The sequence below is a fragment of the Dermacentor variabilis genome, chromosome 7 (assembly GCF_050947875.1).
Source record: "Dermacentor variabilis isolate Ectoservices chromosome 7, ASM5094787v1, whole genome shotgun sequence".
In the NCBI taxonomy this organism is placed as follows: Eukaryota; Metazoa; Arthropoda; class Arachnida; order Ixodida; family Ixodidae; genus Dermacentor; species Dermacentor variabilis.
Genome location: NC_134574.1, coordinates 47,293,759 through 47,300,286, shown reverse-complemented (window position 1 = coordinate 47,300,286; position 6,528 = coordinate 47,293,759).

The window sequence follows — 6,528 nt, the reverse complement described above, 5'->3', positions numbered from 1 at the left end:
ACGCTTTGGTTACCTAGCAACACCCTCGCATTAGAGCATGAAAACATAGAAAGCCGCGACCTGCTCCTTGCATATTCTGCTGTAGTGCCTGCTATGATTTCTTTAGCCAATGATGCCACCACTGAATGGGACGATATTGACTTGTGTGATGTGAAAAACAAGCAGCACATTGGTTAAAATAATAACGTATCGAATGTTGCAATGCCAACAAACTTAATTAAGGGTCGGCTCATAGCGTTCAGGCAAGCACCTGAGAGATTCCACAAGCTCAATTCGACAAGGGTGGTGAACGCTGCTAACAGGGCATGCGCTGTATATTGTGTCCAATCCCAACAACAACTACAATAATTTTGCCACAATACCGCTCATCATGAATCTTTCAATATTGTCTATATATTAAAGGCACTTTCAGATTGTATGAAGTGTGGTTTACATTCTGTAAAGTGCAAAATCTCCAGCACCTCGGCCGCAATTTATTAAGACATCCCTGTGCCTGTAAAATCAGTTGGCTGGGCGCCACGTGGTCGAGAAGTTTGCGTACTCTTCCGCTCCTCAACAGAGGGCCGGTAACACCTTCACCGCCATATTGTATCGATGCCTTCTGTTCGATTTTATGCCGCTCTTGTCATCCACCGTGTTGATGACTTCGGCGCACCTTTGTTCACAACAGAGGCGAAAGAAGAAAAGCGAGAAAATAAATAGTATTAGAGAAGTTCACCAGAGGGGAACGAGTGTCATGTGGTGTTACGCAGAAGGGTACGTATTAGGAACCGCGCCCCGGCCGTCATCGCCAGTGTAGCGTAATTATTCCTTTTTACGCGTTGCGCATGCAAGTTCATTTCAGCGCTCGTTCTTCTGTTCTGTTTGAGACGCCGACTTCCGCTGTCTGCGCTTGCTATGTGACTGCTGAGGTATGCTGAAGGTCAGCCAAATACTTATACAATTGATATTGTGTTTGTTTGCAATTAAAGAGTGTCGTATGTGCGCGTATACTGCGACACGGAGAGGGACGAACACCTGCGCACTCTGTGCTGCGGGCAGCAACTGAAAAACGTGGCCCTCTGAAGTTCACTTAATGGGCGCTTTTCGTTCTTTAACCAGAGTGTACCTAGATAATTTGCCGTCAGCGCGACAATGTTGAGAGCTAGGCCGGCGTGCTATAATAGCTTGCGCTGCGGGAGTACAATGCACGTGTAGGCGCAAAACCTTGGCGGGTTCTGACTTCTTGCACTGTCCACACCGACAAAGTGACCGAAACGTACCGCTTTTGTTCACGTCGGACTAGCGTGGAAGGAGTATTGTTGGTAGTGTGCACGTAACATGACTTGCGTGTAGAATCTGAGCTGGATCTTGCTAACTATGCTCTTAGCATTGGGGAGCATAGTCGAATTGTTTTTTTTGTTTGTGTTCTACGGCGCTTGATACAACAAAGGCGTAATTAATGGCTATACGACCCTTGCACTTCTCATTCGTAAAATAATTTGCAACAACTCTAGTGTTTACTGCTGTAACCTTATAGGCATCCATTGGAAAACATAACTCTTATCTGCCACTTTTTTTTGCTGCTAGTCAATGAGCTAGACGTACAACTGCATCCTTGAGAGACTGCTACCATGTGTCTACATTTTATTTCTTTTTTAGACTACTGGTAAAGCAGTAGCTCTTTCTGTTTTTGTGCTGTCTTATTTCGTTTCTCACGACTGTTTTTTTTTTGCGCTCTGCAAGAAACACGATGTCTGAAGCTCCTGCGTACGGCTAGTTTTCTAGCTCCAACTGTATTCAATTAAATTGAATAAATCATATATAAGAAACAGTTTCTTCTAGACCAAATTTTTTTTTAGAAAGACGTGGGAAAAAGAGAATTCTGATCCACTTAGAGATACGCGTCAGAATATACAGATTTCATGAGGAAATTCACTCCATATGAATTTTCTACAGAAGGAAGTCGAAGTTACAAGACCTCCGGGGACAGCATGGACACTGCACTTTCCTTTGTTACACAAAATTCCCGGCACATTCAACGACAATATATAACATTAACACCATCTTCAGTTCCTGTAAAATATTAACTAAATGCTTGGAGCATTCGCGGACTTCATGCTTGTCAAATGTAACTTTTAAAGAAGGCTGCAAAATTGAACATGAAGTTATGCTTTATAAGAAGTACGCTTCGTTATTGTTTTTCTTTTTTGGCGACAATGTGTGCGAGTGTGGCGGACGAGTACGCTGTACGCAGCCAGAAAAAAATTAGGACCTAGAGGCGATCGGTGCACATAGCCTACAGAAAAAAATCGCTGGCTAGGGATATCGCGTCGATCATTCGTCAAGCCCGGTAGCGTTTCAAACCTAGTACCCATCTCAGCGTGCATACTACTTGCACTGCACATTGGGGCTTGCTGTGAGTGTGGTCAAAGGTATCCACCTATGCTGACGGCGACACCATATTCTCGCTACCAAAGTCGACGTAAAGGAGTTATGATGAAGCTCTACAAGAAACTGGGCGCCCTCATTCATCCGGTGTCCTTGGAACCCAAAGCTAACTTTTCTGTACACGTGTGCTTTCGAGGCTATCGTGGCAGCTTCTTGTCTCCGCCTGGGATACAGTCGGGCACAAGCCTTGACTCAAGCGTGAACTTAGATATAGTTGGGGTAAGAAAAAATGCGTTGGAGCGGTAGTGTTGATTTATTTATTTATACATACTGCAGCGCAATTTGCGCTATAGCAGGAGTGGGCTGAGAAAAGGTACAGAAAATGTATTGAAGTATACAGCGGTAAACAAAAGTGAACACTTTTACAAAAGAGCACCGACGAAGGAAAATACAAAAGCAGTTATACAAAGGCTGCAGGGCATGGGTGAGCACGATTATGCATCTGCGATGGCGGTTGCAAAAATTTGGGATGAGCATGAGCGAATGGACCCAGGTAATGAATTCCACTCTTCGATTGAGCGAAGAAAAAAGCTGAATTTGAACATGTTAGTACGTGAGTAGTACGGTATCAAGTTTAGGTCATGATGTCTTCTCGTTGATGATCCCGGCACGAAGTTAATGTAATTATATTTTGAGAGCCTACCCAAAGAATTGACAATGCAATGCAAGAATTTTAATGATTCGACACTGCGAGGAGAAGAGAGCATGTTTAGGTTCAAGGAAGAAAGTGTTGAAGAGGGCGAAAAGTCGCGATCGTAACGATGACATAAATCACACAGCATTTTTCTGTATTGCTGCAAGTTTGTTAATCTCTAACTGGTTATGCGGGCTCCAAACTGCAGATGTATAATCAAAAACAGGGCGGAATAGAGATTTATACTATAGTAACTTTGTGTCTTTAGAAGATCGGGTTAGCGTTCGCCTCAAGTAACGTAATTTTTTTAGTGGTTTACTGCATATGTAATCAATGTGTTTGGACCATGACATGTTATGCGTAAAAATGATACCAAGACACTTATACTCAGAAATCTTATTTACAGCATGGCCATTGAAAGAGTAACTGAAAAGGGAGGGGGAAGATTTGTTGCAGAAAGACACCAGAACGATTTTATGGAAATTAATGTTCATTTGCCAAGTGTTACACCAATCGCAAAACCTAGAAAACGACTCTTGAAGGCGATAATGATCATTAGAAGAGTTAATCCCTTCATATAGACTAGTCATCAGCATAGAGACGGATGTTAGAAGAGCAGTGAAGTGGCAAGTTGTTTGTACATAATAAAAAAAGAAGCGGCCCAAGGACGGGGCCTTGGGGCACACCTGATGTCACATCAACGGTAGCGGAGTCAGTCGAACTGTAGGAGACGAACTGGGAGCGAAATGAGAGAAAGATTAAAATCCAGTTACCTAAATGAGGATTATTCAATACAGCATTAAGTTTAGCAATAAGTTTAGAATGTAAAACGGTGTCAAATGCCTTCGAGAAATCTATAAAAATGGCATCAACCTGGTTGCCAACATCAAGGTTGAATGAAATGTCATGCGTGAACTCAAATAGCTGCGTTAACGTGCTAAAACCGCGCCTAAACCCATGTTGCATGTTAGACAGTAAATTATCTGATTCAAGAAAGAGCGGGATGTGCTTATGAATGATGTGTTCTAGCATTTTGCATGACTGTGACGTCAGTGAAATTGGCCTGTAGTTCGACAAACTGCTAATCTCCAGATTTATGAAGAGGGAGCACTTTGGCTAACTTCCATGAAGAAGGTACAGTAGAGGATGATAAGGACATTCTGAATATGACAAAGATATTTCGATGACCACAGCGAATAACGAACAAGGAACGCGTTGTGTATCCCGTCCGGACAGGTGCATTTCTTAACATCAAGGTTTAATATAAGGTTGAGGATGCCTTCGCAGTTTATCTCAACGTCCCTGATTGCTTTAGAAGAAACTATATTGGTAAGTATCGGGATAAAGTTGTTATCGGAAACAAACACGGACTGCAAATACTTGTTGAAAGCATCGGATATCACCGCCGGGTCGTTGATGACGTCGTTATCTATTCTGAAAGAAGTGGATGAAGCATCGCGAGGTAAAATAGAAGACCAAAATTTTCGTGGGTTAGTTCTTAACAAATTGTGCAGGTGAACGCGACAAAAGAAATCCTTGGCCTTTTGGAATTTAAGATTGAGTTCTTTCTTTGCCTTAACAAATCTATCCAACGCCATGGTATCACGGCCTCTTCTGGAACGTCTTAACCTTCTAACGCAATGGGACAAATGCAAGATATCACGAATCATCCATGGAATGTTATGATTTGACAAGACGCTCAAGGTAATTAGCAAGGCAGTTGACGTCCTGGTTGTCTGAAAGTGCACTAAACGTATCGAAATGATGTGATAAGACAGCAGTAATGGAGTTGTCGTCCGCACGAGTGGAATCAGGGAAACTAGTAAACGTGTTGGGGTATTTAGAAATTAGACAGGAGAGTGGCACTAAAACGCCTTTATGGTCTGAAATACCATTAATTACCTTGCAAGAAGAGTCACGTTCGGCTAGGCTAGCGCTTAAATAACTAAGTCAAGGACGGAACTTAACCTGGTTACACTAGGAACAACTTGGTTGAGACCAAAGTACAAGGAAATGCTTATTAGTTCTTTACAAATAGCTGTGTCACGACCGACTGCAAACAATGATGGCCAGTGGATGCCAGGTGCGTTGAAGTCACCCATGCAGATAAAACTCGACGAAGCAATGTTAATCTCGCTCATGAAATTTGCAACAGCATGATGGACAGCAAGAGTAGGCCCGAGCCTAGGCCCGACCAAAAACAAGGCAAACCCGCAGTGGTGCCATACGTCCACAAGCTTTCCCACAACTTGAAGAAAGTCGCTACTAGGTTTGGTGTGCCAGTTGTGCCAGTTGTTTTCTCGGCACCAAGCAAGTTGGCTGGACTGTGTTCGCGCATAAGCCGCGTTGAGAAAAAGTCAGGATGCCAGAAAAAGCACACTAGACAGTACGTCAAATGTGTGACGGGCGTTATATACCGCTAAATCTGGACTACCGCTAAAATCTGGGAAAGCCTACGTTGGACAAACGGGGAGATGTGTTAGTGACCGGGCCCGGGAGCATGAATTCTCTGTAATCAATAAAGGTAAATGCGCATTTACCTGAGCATTGCACGGTTTGCATGGAAGGCAGATGCCAGACACTGCTGCGTGAGATAAAGATACTTGGCAGGAGTGGTGATACGTTAGCAAGAGAAATTTTCGAGGCATATCACATTAAAAAGAGAGGCACGAGTTGTATTAGTGACACGTCTGTTTTTCTGTTTGAAAACGAGTTGCAACTGTTTAAAACGTCACTGGAATCGCTCTAGGCAACACTGATGTACACATGCGAATTTTTTCATTCTCCCTGCCCTGCTGTAAGAATAAAATCAGTTGAAGTTCAGCGCTCAATCTGTCTTTTCGTACTCTTCCTTCCCAAGTCATTATTTTCCTTTTTTGGCGCAACAATGTATTCTTTAGATCCCAACCAACTCGCCCAGCAACAAGTTCTACCGAAGCAGTTCCAAACTATGTGATGCCGCAAAGGGGGGGGGGGGGGGGGGGGGGTACAGCAAGGAAGCCGAAGAACTCCATGAAGAACAAGCGGCGATTAAACACGGTGCCGGTGCCGCTGCAGCCTAGCCCACTGTGGTCATGCTAACATTTTCATGCTAGCCTACAGTGTTCATTTATAACAGCTGCGCGTTTTCCAACGTTTTCCCTTTTATTTGCCATTTTTCAGATATATTAGGGTTGAAATACATTTGCTGTCTTCTGGGGGATCGAAAGTTCTGTTAAAATTGCATGCGATAAATTTACAAACGAATCGTACAAATTTTGTCTGCGCTGTTGTGGCAGAAAAAAACAGAATCTTCTCCTTTACGCTCACTTCAAATAGAAGGGGAGCCTTTTCTTGTCTTAGCCAGTTGTCGATGCTGGCAGAAGCACCACCGCCTCTTCTTCTACGCCCTACTCTATAGTGAATATGTGCCTAAAGATTAACGTGCACTTAACTCAGTGAAATAATTTGAGTTTCACAGACTG